General features: G+C 38.4%; 1 protein-coding gene across 25 annotated transcripts in view; it reads right to left on the bottom strand.

Moving 5' to 3' along the window:
• SOX6 (SRY-box transcription factor 6) overlaps positions 1 to 17254 on the bottom strand; it is a 473353-nt gene that overhangs the window by 394008 nt on the left and 62091 nt on the right. For all 25 annotated transcript variants that reach the window (XM_075065133.1, XM_075065127.1, XM_032799217.2 and 22 more), the window contains exon 2: positions 10236 to 10306. The gene's annotated coding sequence lies outside the window, so the exon portion shown is untranslated. The remainder of the gene's footprint in view (positions 1 to 10235; positions 10307 to 17254) is intronic.

Raw genomic sequence — 17254 nt, 5'->3', positions numbered from 1 at the left:
TGCTATAAGCAGCTTTCGTTGCTAGCATTCAAGTTTATTGGCAACTCTTTTATAACTGCCCCCAAACCACATACTGGATCAGATCTCAAGTTTTTCTCCAAAGAGTACTGAATCACTTTAATGTAGATTCTAGTGCTGCCTTACTCTACTTTCCACGTAGCTGGTAAATTCAGTTTTTACTATGGTACTATAAAGATGTGAAAGAACTGTAATAAGCATCTAAAAAATGATCTGTTAGCACTGTAGTGTTCAGTTTACAAAACTAAATAGAATACTGATGAAAAAATTTTATGATAGTTTTGCTGAGTTGCCAAGAGGAATAAGACAATTCTCTATATTTTTTGTCATAAAATGTAAATTATAATGTCTTTAAGGCATCCACAGTATCCCCAAGAAGGACTGAAGAGAAATTCCAAACATCATTATATCTCCTACTAGTTTTTCAGTTATTTAATTTAAATTTGAACAAATTAGCAGCAACATACACATAATCAATACTATTCCAGAAAGGAATTAAGCACACATACGGTCAATGGGACTATTCAGGAACTGAAGTCATAAGGGAGCTACTCACATGCTTGAAGTTACACATGTTTAAGTGCTTTGCTGGACTGAAGCCTTATTCTTGTATGCAAACCATTACAACTCAGTATAGTCTTGCATCAAATCATCAGCACAGTACAGAAAGATTTTAAAATTAGTGAAATGAGTAATGTACAAAAATCAGACAAAAGCCATGATGCCAAATCTTGCCCCTGTTGTTTTCAGAGTGCAGAGCCTGACCAAAGCCCTGCTGGCATCTGATCCCTGAACTTGTGAAGTATGACCTGAATCCCAACAGGAAAACCTCTCCCTATTTAGAAGTGGCCATGAAGCTACTCTGCAGCCACACTGCATTAGCGTGACCCCCAGGCAAGGTCCATGACTCCTCCTCATTCCCCCAGTGCCATAAATGAAAGTGAAGGTGCTGAGGAATGGCAAAATGGGTAGGCAGTGCACCCCCTCATATCCCTGCATGGCAGCTAGTGAGACAAAGAATCAGCCCACTGCCTAGAGAGCTAGTTGGCAGCTCCAAACAACAGCTGGGAACAATGGCCCATTAGAGTTAACTATCTGTTCTGCACCTACACCCAATCATGGACCACAGGGGGAGAAGAAAAGCTCACTACAAACCTTTCAATCGCCCTCCAATCACCATCACTCCTCCATTTCTGCAGTGCCTGTAAACATCTATACAACGGTTATTATAGCAGCTTCCACAATGCTTCCATAAACAGGACCCGGAGGCCAGGAGAATGGAAGAATCGGGGTTCATCAGCACTATCCCCCCTGCCTCCTTCTGCACCTGCACAAAATGCACCCATGAAGTGACTGAGGAGTCATTCCATGCCCCTACCTCTCTGTCCTGACCGTCCTGAGGAACAAGCAGGTTGGCACAGAGCCCCCTGCATGGGACCAGTGGGGGCTATATGTATGCCTGATGATTTTACTATGATTTTTAGACTTGAGTTACTGAGCTATCGAGTTCTAAGCCTTCACAGTCTTATGCCTGCAGATATTGGCATGTTTGACATTTAAAACTATGGAATACCAACCTATTTTGAATTCGTCCAAATCATTAGTTGTGGAATTTTCCTAGCACTTCATGAATACCACTGTTAATTGAGCAATTAACTCAAAACTACAGAATGTGCTGTGGTGGCATGATATGATATAAACCATGTAAAAGAAGGAGCAGCCAAGCAACTCAGTATGTTGAAAGATATTAATGAAGTGGCAAAATCTGCCAGAAAAATAATAATGGGTGATTTTAACTACCCCAATATTAACTGGTTGAATAACACATCTGTACATGGTTTAGAGAAGCAGCTTATTGATACTATAAATGTCTTCTTTTTGGAGCAGCTCCTTCTGGAGCACACAGGAGGATAAGCTCTGCTCAAATTTAGTTTTGTGTACAAGAGGCAAGTATGGCTGTTCCCCTAAGCAACAGTGACCATGGGACAATAAGGTTTGAAATCTCAGGTGCAGAGGTCTTTCAATGGCAATGAAACCATTAATGGCAGGTGGACGGGTAACACAAAAACCAAAAACACCCTGCTGTTTCAGGCTGGAGGCTGTTTAGGAAACACAGAAGAGTTTCTTTACCTGCTGAGATAAACAATCAGCACTAACAGAGAGAATCAATCCAGCATGTTCCTGGGCGGAGGGGTAGGGGCAGTGGCACAGGGTGTATGCAACATTATAAGGCAGACTTTGGAATGTGCAAACTCTGCCGAAACACCTTTAACAAGGCAGATCGCAAACTGTGAGCACAGCCTGCTGTTGAATTTTACACAGACTGAGGTAACTAGGAGCACATTAGTCACAAAGAGACTATGCTAGTGTTCCTGGGGACCACCTGCATGTAACAAATCTGGAGTGAAATTTCACAAGTCCTACAGCTATTCCGAGGGCACAGCAAAGGGATGATAAAATGTGGGTGGCAACGTCCCTCTTAACCTGCATCCACCAGCTACATTTATGGTACATCCACAAGCCATCTAGACCAACAAGCAATGAAAACAATGAGAGAGCAACTAAAAAAGTTAAAGAGTTTGCAGAAAAATTATACACATACATTGTCAAAATTCAATGCAGAAGATGAGGAAGAAATAACAAGAGCATTTTCTAAAACATAATATGGATTGGAGGGACGAGGCCTTAGCAGAGTATAAGACATTTTAAGGGAAATAGATAAGTAGAAAATAAAGGTCAATACTCTGCCATTAATAAAAAATGGTTAAGCAAGCCAGAAGAAAGAGTCCTAATAAACAGCTGCTACTTGGAATTCAAAAAAAAAAAAGAAAAAGCTAAAGTTGTGGGGGAAGTGTTCACCAGTTATTGGTATTGCAACCAGTGCCATGATCAGGAGGAAGTCACCCATAAAATGACAACATTTGCCAACAATACCTAAACAATGGTAGGTGAATGGGTAGCACACTGACAGATGAAATCTAGTATTGAAAAATGCAGGGTCATGCACTTTGGAAGGAAACACTTTACTATTCATTTTCATTGCTGGATTTTAAATATACTGGAACCACTCAGGAATCATGTAATGGCTGCAGCCCACTGTGGAATATCGTACTGGATAAACCATAAGTCTGATCCAGTATGGAAGATTCCCATGTTCCTAAGATTCCACATGTTGAAATATGATCAGTGCTCATATTGAAATTGGCAACCTGCTTTCAATTAAATAGATTTCCAAATCTATGTATTCAGCAATGTTTAGCAGTGTTAAATATGTTAACATAGAGACTCCAAACATCGGTACATCTCCACTTAATATGAACACTCAGTATTAAAAGGGAAAATGATTCATTTCAGATTCTTTACTTTCTCACTATTTAATGCAAGTGCTTTCAAGGGGCAAATCCACTTTGTAACGTGAAATAAATTCCAAAACCAGTTGCATGGATTTTCATAGCTGACCTTTGTGGTTTACCTTATCTTTGTTTTAGAATAACATTTTTAAAGGGAAGCTGCACTTTTATCAACTTTTTAAAATTAACTTTAGAAAAATAGAGATTTTCACTGTAGAATCTTTATTAGAGATTGTGCTTAATTGGTGACATCTCTGTTGAACAGACTATTACCCGATTTCTAAGGAGTCAGGCATAGGTATACACTGTAGATCTAGTACATTCAGGGAGCAGTTAACCTTTTACTGCAACATCTCCTATAACAGTGATTAAGATGAAGAGTGGTTAGTCCTAAGCAATTCTCTTTCATATCAATAAATGAATCAAACTAGCCTTGATATACATCCAGGGTATGGGAAATAGAAAAAAGCTTACAATGAACAGTTTACCATCATGACCCACTTAATAAATTTGACTCATTAAGATTTCAGTCAGTGTTCACACAGACAACTGGTGTTGTCCGTCCACATTGTATTGTATATGCAAGAAGTATTTCATATCACTTGCCTCACAACAGCCAGGCCTGAAGAAAATCCTCCCCTAACAACCTTCCTAAGGTCTTGAGTTTATCTATGCAGACACGTTAAGAGTTCAGTTGTGTGATGATTAAGCCTTTCTTTTCTACAAACATTGACTCTGCAGATGCAAATCACATGCAGAACCTCTGAAACTGTCTCAAGGTACAAATTGCCGTAGAGTACTCTTCTTCCACATTCTTGTTCCAGCTGTTCCATACAAGGATTTCCTAACAGTTCTTGGTCTCCCATGTGCTCTATGCAGCTTGCACAGTGTACTCTGCCCTTGCAAAAGGAGAATTGTTTGGACGAGCATTAGCCTTTTTCCCTTACTGATTTTGTAGATTTTTGTAGGTAGCAGTTTGATCTAATGTGGCACATATACATGGCAGTGGCAGAGCAAAGGGGTCCCTGCATACATTCAGAGCACTACAGTTCTAAAAAGGAGCATTTCTAAAAATATTTTAACTACAAAAATGTATCCAAAACAGCAGGGCTTAACCCTTACCAAAAACGTAAGTTAATGACTAAATATATTTTTTCTACTCTTGCACAATATGCTATGAGCCAGTTGGACACTAATTTCCAACCCAGTGGTAGCTGCATTTCAGTAGTGTTATATATTTGTAGTTTACAAACATTTTAATAGCCTTTAGACTAGTATGAATGTAAATTATTTTATACGAATTTCTATTGTGACACCCATTTTGTTGCTTCAAAGGAAATGAAGGAAAAAGGGGTTGTGCATTATAAATTAATGTTCTGAACGTAGTCTAAATGTACTCTCCCCTTATTGTTTAAGGAGCAACAACCCAAATTGAACATAACACATATTGCTGCTCTAAACACCTGCATACTGTGCACCAATTTTTCTTGTCAAAGTACAGTCTGTACATCAGTGGACAACCTGTAGCTCCAGTGGCCAACCTGTGGTGGCCAACCTGTGGCTCCAGAGCCACATGCAGCTCTTCAGAAGTTAATATGCAGCTCCTTGCATAGGCACCAACTCCGGGGCTGGAGCTACAGGCGCCAACTTTCCAATGTGCCAGGGGATGCTCACTGCTCAAGCCCTGGCTCTGCCACCAGCCCTGCCCCCACTCCACCTCTTCCCACCCCCTCCCTCAAGCCTGCAGTGCCTTCGCTCTCCCCCCAGAGCCTCCTGTATGCCATGAGACAGCTGATCAGGAGGTGGGGGGGTGGAGGGTGAGGCGCTGATTGGTGGGGCTGCCGGTGGATGGTAGGTGCTGGGAGCGGGGTGGGGGAGCTGCTGACAAATTACTATGGCTCTTTGGCAATGTACACTGGTAAATTCTGGCTCCTTCTGAGGCTCAGATTGGCCACCTCTGCTATCATGAAAGGTATACAACAATCAGGAACCTGATCCTGCAGAGCCCTACACACGAGTAGTTCCAAGATTGAATTGGCAACTTACTTACATGAGTAAGACTTTCTAGGCAACAGCCCCAAATCAAAGTCTTCCCCACCCACTGTATGTCTGAAAATCCAATAAGCAAAAGAAGGTAAAATATTAACAATGGGTTAATGGCATCTAACAAAAACAACCTCTGCCTGTCAGAATATATAAATCACTAACTCCTCCTGCCTTCTACAATTCCATTAAAAGCCTATTGGATGCCTGAATCCATGTCCATGGATGGTTGAGGAACACTGAAACAGGACAGGGATGGAGATTTTGGAGGGAACTTTAAGGGGAAAAAAAGATAAGGCAAAATGGAGACGTCGGCCATATTACCTAAATGGTGTGTGCATCTTTCTGGTCGTCTGTCTTGTTTATTTAAGAGGGTAAGCTCTTCGAGGCAGCCAACGTATTTTTTATGTGTTTGCACAGCACATAATACAATGGGTCTCAGATTTCTGTTAGGGCGTTTGGATACTACTACAACACCAACACTAAATAATAATGATAGCAGTTAGACAGTTCCAGCTGAAGATGATTTCTTTATCTGCCATAAAATAATCATAGATGATTCAGCCAAGACAGCCTGTGTTAAGGTAACACTTACCTTTCTCTATAAAGAACTGGTTCTTTTAACATTTCTATTGAGAAAGGTAAGGGATAGTATGATGGAGACCTTTTTGGCCAAAACGCTAATCGATTGTGTATGTGACAAAGAATGAAAATAGAAGAATCTTTAAAATGAACTTTCTAATATTTGAATGCACTAAAGAGTTGAGCTAGAGAGCAGATAGAGATGGTGTCCACCAGAAATGAATCTATCATAAACCAGCAGAGCATTTGTCTACAATTAGATTGTAAAGCAGGGAAGCCTCATATCCTTTGAATTCTTCATTTACATAAAGACCTCTTCAAAGATGCTTTATCTTAATTTACTTCTGTATCTTTGTTGCGTCTTAATACATATAAAACTATTCACAAAATTTCATAGATTTTATCTTTTAAATCAAAATGCATCAGACACAGGACAGAAATGTATTTAGCCAGATCCTCATTTAGTGTAAATCCAGTGACTTCATGGGAACCATGCTGATTTGCATCGAGGATCTGATTCCATTATTCTGAAAAACATAGGTCTTCAAAAATACATATTGTTGAGTTCGAAGCAAAAAACTTGATCTGTTATTGACAGCAGATGTGGGCAATTCAAGAAAGGTCTGAACAAACAAAATTTGACACAACATTTTACATGATTGTTTAAATACACAGGTTGCAGGTGTTTGTTTCAGTATTTATAATAAATATTCATTTTTAAACGTTTTTACTAGATGCTTTTTAAAGCCATCTGACTTTAAACAAAAAATATATGGTACTATTTTCATCATATTATTAAAACAGGCCTTTCATTTAAGAGTTATTGTAGCAATACATTAGAAGTTTCCTGGAGTTTGCTTATGTCCATTTAAGAAAGGCTTTTCTTCATTTATTGATGTTCTCATTAAACCTGTATATGTGCATAAAACCCATCTCTGTCATACACACATGGGTTAGAACAAAATGTAAATACAGAAAAAGAATTTTAGAGGCTACCTGCTGTTGAAAGGATGTATGTATAATTGCTAGAGTATTAACAAAAAACCTTGCTTAAGCTCAGAGCCATTAAAAATATCTTTCTATTTTAATATTTGTAATTTTAAATGACTCTTGCAATTCACCACTGAACAGGTCTACCTATGAAAATAATTCAAAATATAAAACCACTTTAAGACCACAAAAGTAACCTTTAGTTATGACAATAACTCTGTGGGAAATATAGAAAAGGAGAGAAGTCACATTTTCTATGCAATTTGTATGAGTCATCAGTCCTGTTTTCTCCTGAATGAAACTGGTTAGCTATAACAACAACAACAACAAAAACAAAGCTGTCTGAACTGGGTGATCCAAGTAATTATATGTTACAGTATGAACACATTTATGACAAAACTTTCAAACATTTGGAAAAAAAAAAAAAAGAAAAGATTATTATATCCTCTGGCTGAAACAGCTTCTGAACTGATATAAACAGGTATTTAACAGATTCTGCAGTATACCTCTGTGGAAAATATATGAGGTTACTCAACCTTTCTAGTAGTGATTTCTACTCCTGCACAAATTTTTGGCCCACCAAATTATCCATATTATAAGAGTGAAAGACTTCTGTACCACATTTAAACATTACATCTTAGTTTTTTTTAAATGCACAAATGAGATATGTATGCAACTAAAACATCTCATGATCGCTTACATCTCTTGTCCTTTCTATGCCAATCCCTCACATCTCCAACTTTTCTGTTTCATACCTTGCTGTGTTATGTCTAAGTTAGGTCCTGATTCTGCTCTGATTAACTTCAATGGAGCCACATGCATAAGCTAAGATTTGCAAAAATCATGCCTTTCTCAGAGAGTAAGCTACTTGAAGCAGCAGCCTGGCTCATTTTGTCTGTAAAGCACCATGAATCCTTATGGCAACATAGAAATTATCATCACTTAACAACATCAATTGACCTGTTGTATGCTATATTCCGAATCTTTACAATTTCAGGAAGCTACAGAGCAGTTTTCTGAAGAAGGCTTCATCCACTGCTAATACAGAATTTACTTCAGTACTTTTATAGTATCTGAGAAGGAACTGGATAGTACCAAGTCAGTTTTATGTTCTAGATTTTATTTTTAGCTTAAGTGAATTTAGACCTTGTGAATGCTGCTGTACTGATAACCCTAAATGCTAAAATAAGCCATCTAGCCACAGAACACGGACAATTAGAAACAGCATTAGCTTCTCCACACATCCTATCAATGAGCCTCAGCCCTGATTTACAGAGACCACCTCTAGAGACTAGATAGTAGTTGAGTTTATATATTCATTCAATCTTTGACCTCTCTGCTGAAGTTGCCAACAAGCGTGCTAGCAATGATGGGGGCAGCATTGGCAGACATTGTTATCTGTCTTCCAGGAATTGTACTAACACCAATTCCTTTGGCATAGGCCATCTTACAGGTGTCAGATGGCAATCATTTCTACTGCTTATTATAGAGTTCTTTCTAATGTGTCTATTTGATTGACCTAAGTATGACTACTTGTTTTACATGTATATGGTATTTTGAAGGTATATTTATGTTAATTTTTAAACAACTTTAGGTCACTATCAACCTGGGCAGGATTCAAATAAGTGGCCTGAAATATGATTATGACTAACATTTATGTCACAGTACAACTTCATGATGCTATATGGACTAATGAAAGAATTTTCACATCCTTCTAATGAGTTAGATTAGTACAAGCGGCAATACTTAAAAAAAAATAAAAACACCATTTATTGTCCCACAGTATTTGTTTTACCATAGTATATATTGCACTACATATACTTAGACTGAGAAATACCAGGGATATGATGATAAATTTAGCTACTATTTGCATTTTACAGATGATGAAACTGAGGCACAGAAAGACTAAGTGATTTTTTTTTTTAACCAGAACTATGCAGTGAGTCCTAGGAAAATTCAGGATTAAAAATAATGAGTTCCTAGATCTCAGTCCTATGTTCAGTCCATGACTCTACACTGCCACGATCAGACAACAGAAATCTATTTTTCTAAGATTTTAGTCATTTTGTTTAAATGAATTATTTTATTTCTTAACTATTATATATTTTCTCCAAATTTGATTAACAATTTTCACTAAAAAGAAATATAGGTCAATAGATTAGTAAGTGAAAGGAATTTAAAAGACAAGTGTTCGCCAAGGGATGAGTGGTAAGGCACTCTTTTGTAGGAAGAAAGTGATAGTAACTTGAATGTTATCCATCACAAATTGTGTTTTGATCATGTTTCTTTCTTTGGGGGGAAAACAGTTGTTCTCCCATTTCATCATAATTTTGTGAACAACTTTAGCTGAAGCTTTAAAGTTGTGTTGTGTTGATTTACTCCATTTATGCAGCACCACCGTATAGTCAGACACAGGGTTTGTCAGTTATTATTTTTGCCCCCGTCCCATGGGTTCACTCTTATTACATCTGGCCACATCCAAACACTAAGTAAGTAATGGTACTGAAAATTTTCTGTGCCTTTATTCTTTCCTATCGAGCTTCTTGTCTCTAAGGCCCCCAATTCAGAAAAGCACTTAAGCATGTGCTTAAATCCCACTGACTTCACTGAAACTTAAACACATACTGAAGTGCCTTTCTGCGTCAAGGCCTAAATAACTAGTGTTTCGCACCGTTTTCTGCAATTGTAAATGTCAGCCTCCTCCAACTTAAACATGAATACAACTCTGGTTCAGCAGTCAGAGGTTGCCCTGGCATTTTTCCAATAACCTATGTGCATTACCTCCAAGAACTCCACCTTCCTGGCATTGGTGGCCCCAATTTGCTTCCAGGCACATATCTCCATCAGTGCAGCAAGAAACACTGCTGACGTAAGCCACAGGGTCAACACAGATTCACAGATGTTATAAAATGACAAGCATTATATAGTTACATCTCAATTACTATTGGGAAATTCAACAGACATTCCGAGATGAGGGCAGCAGTGCTCACTCCTTAATTCAGGTATTTATATCCATCCTGAGAGACTGAAATGTAGGATTGCACAAGAACTCCAGAGGAACGTTGACCCCTCCCTCCCCTCCCCACCCCTCAAAAAAATAAAATGTTTCTAAGTAGTTCGATAAATCTCTTAACAACTCATTCTGACTAGTGAGGTCCTAGGATGGCATTTTAATATTGTGCCTACTTTCATGTTAAAATTGTTTCAGACATAAATGCAAATAAGTAATGTAATAAATCAATAAATACTTACAAATACACAAGAAAATCAGCCCCAGCACCCAGAAATCACTGGTAAGTTGCTTTTGAATTCATGAAACTGACCTGAAAAATGTAGAAAGAAAAAAGTTAAAGCAAAGAAAAACTATCAAAACTGACACATTTAACTTGTTTTTTTTATTATAAGAGAGAGACATTTTCTAACTATGAACTAAACAAAATTGCTGTTGTCACCATTTCAACCGAATAATTTACACAGAATTTGTTTCCAGGAAGCCAATACCATGACAAACAATTATTTCATTGTTTTACATCTTACACCATAGCAACCCAGTCCATTATGGCTTGTAAGAGCTGTCAGAAATAACAGGCATGGTTATCTTTTTAATAGGGAAAACAACAAAGAGATTTTTTAAGGGGTTATGTGAACACACATTACTTTAGAAAAATCTGTTAGTAATAGTGTTTTGTAGCTTAACTGTTTTAATATAATATCTTTTTAGTATTTTAAATTGGAATACATTTAAGGTAACAGTCATACAACAAGAATGTTTTTGTTCTACCTAAGGTCTAGATCCCATTTAGAAGCTTAGCCTTGGTACAATGCATTCAGTATAAGGCATGATTCAATCCAACATTCTTTTTCCGCCATACCCCTCAGTTCTGGCTGGAAAGGTAACAGATGCAACTCAAACCCACAGAGCTTGCCTTATAAAATTCTTTAACTAGCACAATGAGTCACTTTATGCCTCTAAATATCCATGGTTTCCTCTCTCCAGAACCCCCATGCATTAGAAGGTAGTTCGGCAGTTTATTTTTATTGTTTGGTCTACATACAGCACATTTTTAGTTCTTGTGAAAACAAAGAAACTTTGTTTCAAAGCCCTTGTTTTCTTTCCAAAAATGCAGGAGATGGATATGGGTAACATTAAACTGAAAATAATAATGGGCCTGGGCTACTAGTTTAGGTCAAAATCTTTTTTTGTTCCTTGGGAACTATCTGATTAATTTGCAGTTCATAAAATAGCGGGTGTAAGTTTAGTGTAAAAAACATGTAACTATATTGAAGATGAAATCATCTGTTTTGTTACCCTCCAGTAATGTGTAAGAAACACCTTCCCACCACATTTCTGTACCCTCAAGTGCACATTGCACAATATTGCACACTGCCTACAGATAAGGAGAGAATACCAAACTTATCTTGATGTAGAATATCCTCCTTATCCCATCCACCCACCCTGAACTGCATGTTATTCATTCCAGTAAAGCCCTCCCTCACCCCAAAAGTACACATCTAATTGTGTCTTCTCTCCTGTAATGCCAATACAGAGTCAACAAATCTCATTTGCCATATCATCACAGTGTTATTATATATGTTAAAAGCAAGTCTGAATCTCATTATCTGTTGATTTATGCCATTAGTGTGCTTTGGAGCCACCAATTAAACAAGGACAGTGGTTCATAAGGTCGCAGTTAATTAATCTGAAAGAGTATAAATACACTTTAATGCATACCACCTCATAGAGAGAATTTAGGAACAAAGCACCATCACTTTATGGTGGACAAGCAATTAGGATGAAGGTTAAACACACAAAACTTGAAAATTAGCCTCAAAGTTCAGCTAAAATTAAAACTATAGAAAAAAATTTAGCCTGGAAATATGCATGTAAAAACATTAATGTTTATAACAATGCAAGTAAGTGAGAGACAGAACAGGGCTAACTGTGCCCAGTGATCCTGAGCAAATTAAAGCCTGTTGTTGTTCAGATAACACCTCAAAACTGGCAATCGGCTGCAGGCTGCACCATTATGCAGCTAGTCAGGCTGAAAAAAAAAATAAATAAACAGCCCAATCTATTCAAAATGGTTTCATCTTAGCTAGGTTGTTATATTTAGTACATCATACAAAATAATAAAAAAAAATGATTTTTCCCTTACTAAATTAACCAAGGAAATGTGAGGGTAAAATAGTGCATCCCATATAATACATTCGAAGTAAATCAACTAAATGTGCAGTAATGTAGCGGCAGTCTACCGGTACAACCAGACTATAAGTAACAACAGTGAAAACACTCCAGACTACCTGGAACACTTATTTACAGTGCAAATTCAAAACATAAAGTACCTTGACTTTAAATGAAGGAAAATTAGAGACAGTTACTAAAATCATGACTCATTTTACCATGCATAGTTATTGGATCAAAAGAAAAACAATATTGCAAATACAAAACAGCACCTCATGACTTAATTAACTGAAGTGGTTTCAAGACTTTTTCTTTTTGTATTTGCAGTGAAATGCTTTACCAGTAAGCATTGCCCCTTATTCTTTTCCTACTTGGTTTTTCCAATCAAAAGACTAAAGATGCAGCTGTGAAAGGAAACAATCTTTCCCTATCATCAGAAAGTTAACATTACAAATATTAAACCCATGTTGAATATATTTTTTAAAACATGCATTTATTTTTATTTATTAGATAAAGTAGTATAGACTTGACAAGGTAACCCACTGTTCCATGTGTAATATGCACCCCACTTTGTAGCTGATCCACAGAGGACATAAGTCTGCCACTGCTGCCTCATACCAGACAAGATATTTGTGTTTCAGCTCTAGAGGTCTCTGGTTTAAGCCCAGGTGATGACTGAAATGAATGGTCATTGCATAAACACAAGAATAAAGTTCTCTTCAGTGAAGTATTCCCATTGATTTCTATGGTACTACTCCTATCAGTAACTTAATTGAAATGTGTGTTTGTAGTCAGAATGCTGTACAAACTGATATCCGAGCTTATACTTACACAGCTTTTTGGAAAGCTACTAGCATATTTACTGAAGATTAGCGTGCTCTTTTTTTTTTCCCCCAAGGGACAGAAGTGAAGCTTTAAAAACAAAACAAAACAAAAAAAAACCCTGCGCTCAGATTCAGGCACGTTTGCCAAAAAGTGCTCCATATTTAAAGCCCATTGCTCCCCAAACCAATCAAATAAATTATAAGGTTCTTCTGTTGACTCTTTTGTCCCACCCCTTAATTATAAACACCACAGTGAAAGGACCTTGCACCATACCAATCAATTCCAGAATCATCGCATTGTAATGCCCCAACCAGCAGCAGCCACCATGCAATGGGGGCATGGCTAGCATGCAGGGAAAGGAGAAAGCAGACGATGCAGTGCAGTAGATCTGTACAGCGCTTAGATCCACCTGCCACAACCACAGCACACTTGCTAGTACAAACATATTTTGAGAGCACCCTGTGAACTGCCAACATGTTGGGAGAGGGAATAAAAACAGTTCAAACACACTACAGTTAAAACATCAGGAAATGTGAAGAACAAAAAATTAAAGCTGGGATTTTCAAAAGGGAGTTAAGGTGACCAACTCTCATTGAAAGTCAATGGAAACTGGGTATATAACTTCTCTTAGCCCCCTTGGATAATCCCAGCCTAAGAAGCCTGCCAAAGTGGCATCTTTTAAATATGAGGGATTACAAAAGGGCAAATGGCAATCAGATAAAAGTTGCCCTTGAAAAGGATAAGGGTACGATTACACAGCCCACAGCAGTAAGCCTCTCGGTGCGGGTCAATAGACTTCTAGGGCTTGCACCAGCACTCTAAAAACAACTGTGCACACGGCATTCTGAAGTTGCAGCTGCGGCTGGGGCTTGAGCTCTGAAGCCTAGGAAGGCAGGTGGCCTTCAGAGCCTGAGCCACAACTTAAAAGCGCTGTCCACACAGCTCTTTTTAGCGCACTAGCACAAGCCCCACAAACCCAAGTCTTTCAACCCAGGTTGGGAGGCTCACTGCTGCAGGCTGTGTGGATATATCCTAAGGGTCTAGGTGTCAGGAGGGATGTACAGAATTCCAGAATAACAAAAAGGAAAACACCAAAATTCAGTGGACCTGGTTTGAAGCAAAGTTTATTATTTCTCCAGTAAATACATAAATGTATATATTTATAGGATGAAATCCTACCATCATTCTTATCAATGAGAGTTTTGCCACTGGCTTAAGTTGGGCTGGGATTGTATATAGAGACTGTATATACAAAGACTACTAGGACAAATTATACCCTCAAAGGCATAAGCACATCTCCATTGACTTCAATTAAAGCTATGCACATACAACCAAGAATTTCCAGGAAACTTTCTGAGAAATTTGCTTTACAAATGTCAGGCTTTATTTGCAAAACCATACTCCTGCAAATAAAACCATGGACATAAGAAAGACTATTTTCATGAGTAAAAGTTTGCAGGATCAAGCCTACAATACTTAAAGTATCACTATAAATACCAGCAATCAAAGAAACGTCTAACAAAAACAGGATTTTTTTTTTAGTTTCTTGTAAGTGAACCCTCTTCCTCTTCAATAGCTTAAGTAATTCCAAGTAGAAAATAGCTTGTATTAACATATGATTTCACCACATTTCTCTACAGAAACCTGAGAGTGTATTCATTTAATAAAAGCTTTCAATAATAATAAAGGATCGTGGTCATTCTAAGATAACCAGATTCTACAGGGAGTGTGAATTTTCTGCGGACAACCATCAGTCAGCACCAAAGAAGCTTGCATGTAAAAAATGGAAGCAGTTATTTAGAAGAAAGCATCGCATCATGTTATGTCATTTAAGAATGTGGCCTATCATTGTGGGCTGCTGGGACCAAACTATGTACCATTCAACAACTGTTAAAAACCTATTTTCAGAATTACAGCACGATACGAGATGAGAAAAAGGTATAATACAGACATTGAAGTTATACATTTAGGGCCTGATTCACATAATTTCACACTTTGTACATGAAAAATTGCACAATTAAAACAACAGTAATGACATATGCAAGGCCATAATCACAATAATAAAAATGAAGGGAGCACTAAGTTGACTGTGTTGAGCTCCTCTGAGTTGGAGTTCTGTTACATCTACCATGCCTCTTTAGATTTTTACTTATTTGAGGTAACAGGCAGAGTTTCCACACGAGTCAGCGAAGGATGCTTTATTTACGCTTTGTTTACACTAGAGACCTAGCTGCACCATTAAGGTCTCCCATGTAGCTGCTCTCTCCCACTGGCATAAACTACTCTCAACAAGAAGTAGTAGCTATGTCAGCAGGAGAGCATCTCCCGCCAACATAGTGCTGTCCACACTGGCGCTTCTGTCAGTGTAACTTATGCTGGTCAGGGGGGCGGTTTTTATACACCCCTGAGCGACATAACATTTACCAACAAAAGTGCTAGTGTAGACATAGCCTAAGGTATCGACAATGCTTCCCAGACTGTCTGGAAGTGACATTAAACAGAATAACATTGTTATTCATAGGACGCTTCCCTATATATAACATGAGGGAAACTCTGTTACCTTCTCTCTTTGTAATCTTTTACCTGGCTTATATTCTGCTACCACCACAGGAAAAGTAGCTTAGTCTGAGGCCTGGTCTACACTAGGAATTTACATCACTATAGCTCTGTTTCTCGGGGGCGGCGGGGGTGAAAAATCCATCTCCCTGAGAGAGATAGCCACGGTGACCTAACCCCTGATGTAGGCAGCATTAAAATCGATGGAAGAATTCTTCCATCAACCTAGCTGCTGCGTCTCAGGGAGATGGGTTACCTGTGCCAATGGAAGAATTCCCCCCTCCCAATCAGCATAGCTAGCATCTAAACTGAAGCACTGCAGCAGTGCATCTGTAGCGTTTTAAATGTAAAGAAGGCCTTAGCCTGCTTACATTTGGTAAACATAGCTGTGTGCATGTTGCAGCACTGGCAGAGGCTCAAACTATCCAGCCAAGCTCAGACTCATCCTACCCAGTGAATCCGAGCTCAGATGGCTCACCTGAGCTCCAGGGGTGCCGTAACATCCAGCTATTTTTAGTGCACATGCATGAGTGTCTAGGCTCACTCCCAGCAGCAGTGTAGACATACCCTTAGGGTTTGTCTACACCATGACATTCAGGAAAGAGGGCAAAATTAACTAAAGGTGTGAAGTTAGTGCACATAAGTAAATTCACATTAAAGAAGTAAAGTAGTCTTAGTTTGCTGTAGCTTAATCCAAGGTCCCATTTAAACCAATGGTAAAAGTCCCAATGACATCAGTGCAACCAGGATCTTACCCTCTAAATATATACCTGCATCTACTGGAGAAATAACAACAATTTTGCCTTCAAATTCAAGTATCATAAAACAAACTACGGTCATTTTATTTCTGAACAAGACATCTACACTGGGGTTTAATGTGCTTTATCTTATGCACATTAAACTTCACACCTTTAGCTAATTCATCTTACCTTTCCTGAGGATCCCCCTGTAGACAAGCCATCAAAGGTACAGTTCCATCCATTAAGGAAAAGTGTTGTTTACTTCATGACTTTCCCTTTGAAATCCTCCTACTTCATTGCTGTCTAAATATCATCAGTTCAGCCTTCCAAAAGAATCCTCAGCTTGATTTTTCTTCCTGATAACTGAAACCATTGCAAAATGATCTATCATAAGAATAGTCAGATCACACCACCTATTGTATCATAGTTCACGACTCAGTACAAGGTGGAACAGATTACACATAAGGAGTTATAGGACAGAGAATTAGGGCTTGTCTACACGTGAAATGTAACAACAGTGCAGCTGCACTAGTGTAGTACATCAGCATAGACACTCCCTACAGCAACAGGAGGGGTTCTCCCATTGGCATTGTTAACCCACCTCCCCAAGAGGCTGTTGCTAAGTTGACAGAAGAATTAATCAATCTAATGCAGCTGACATGGGGATTAGGTCAGTTTAACTATGTTCCTCAGCACTCCAAGCGACATAGCTGGATCGACTTAACTTCTGAGCATAGACCTGGCCTTAGTGGGCTACAGACTGTTGTAATGAGACATAAAACCAGTGTCTCTACTGAGTCCACGATTTTTGTCAGATATGGAGTGATGCTTTTGTGAACAAAGTGTTCGGGTGACAGTGTTTCTGTTTTTTTATCATTTTCCTGCGTGAATTCATTTAAGAGCATAATGATTGTCTAGTTTGACGTACAAAATCATTGTTGGGGCATTTGATACATCAGATGAGGTAT

The sequence above is a fragment of the Chelonoidis abingdonii genome, chromosome 4 (assembly GCF_003597395.2).
Source record: "Chelonoidis abingdonii isolate Lonesome George chromosome 4, CheloAbing_2.0, whole genome shotgun sequence".
Taxonomy (NCBI): domain Eukaryota; kingdom Metazoa; phylum Chordata; order Testudines; family Testudinidae; genus Chelonoidis; species Chelonoidis abingdonii.
Note: the sequence above shows the minus strand (reverse complement) of the source record. Positions and strands in the feature narration are given on the sequence as shown.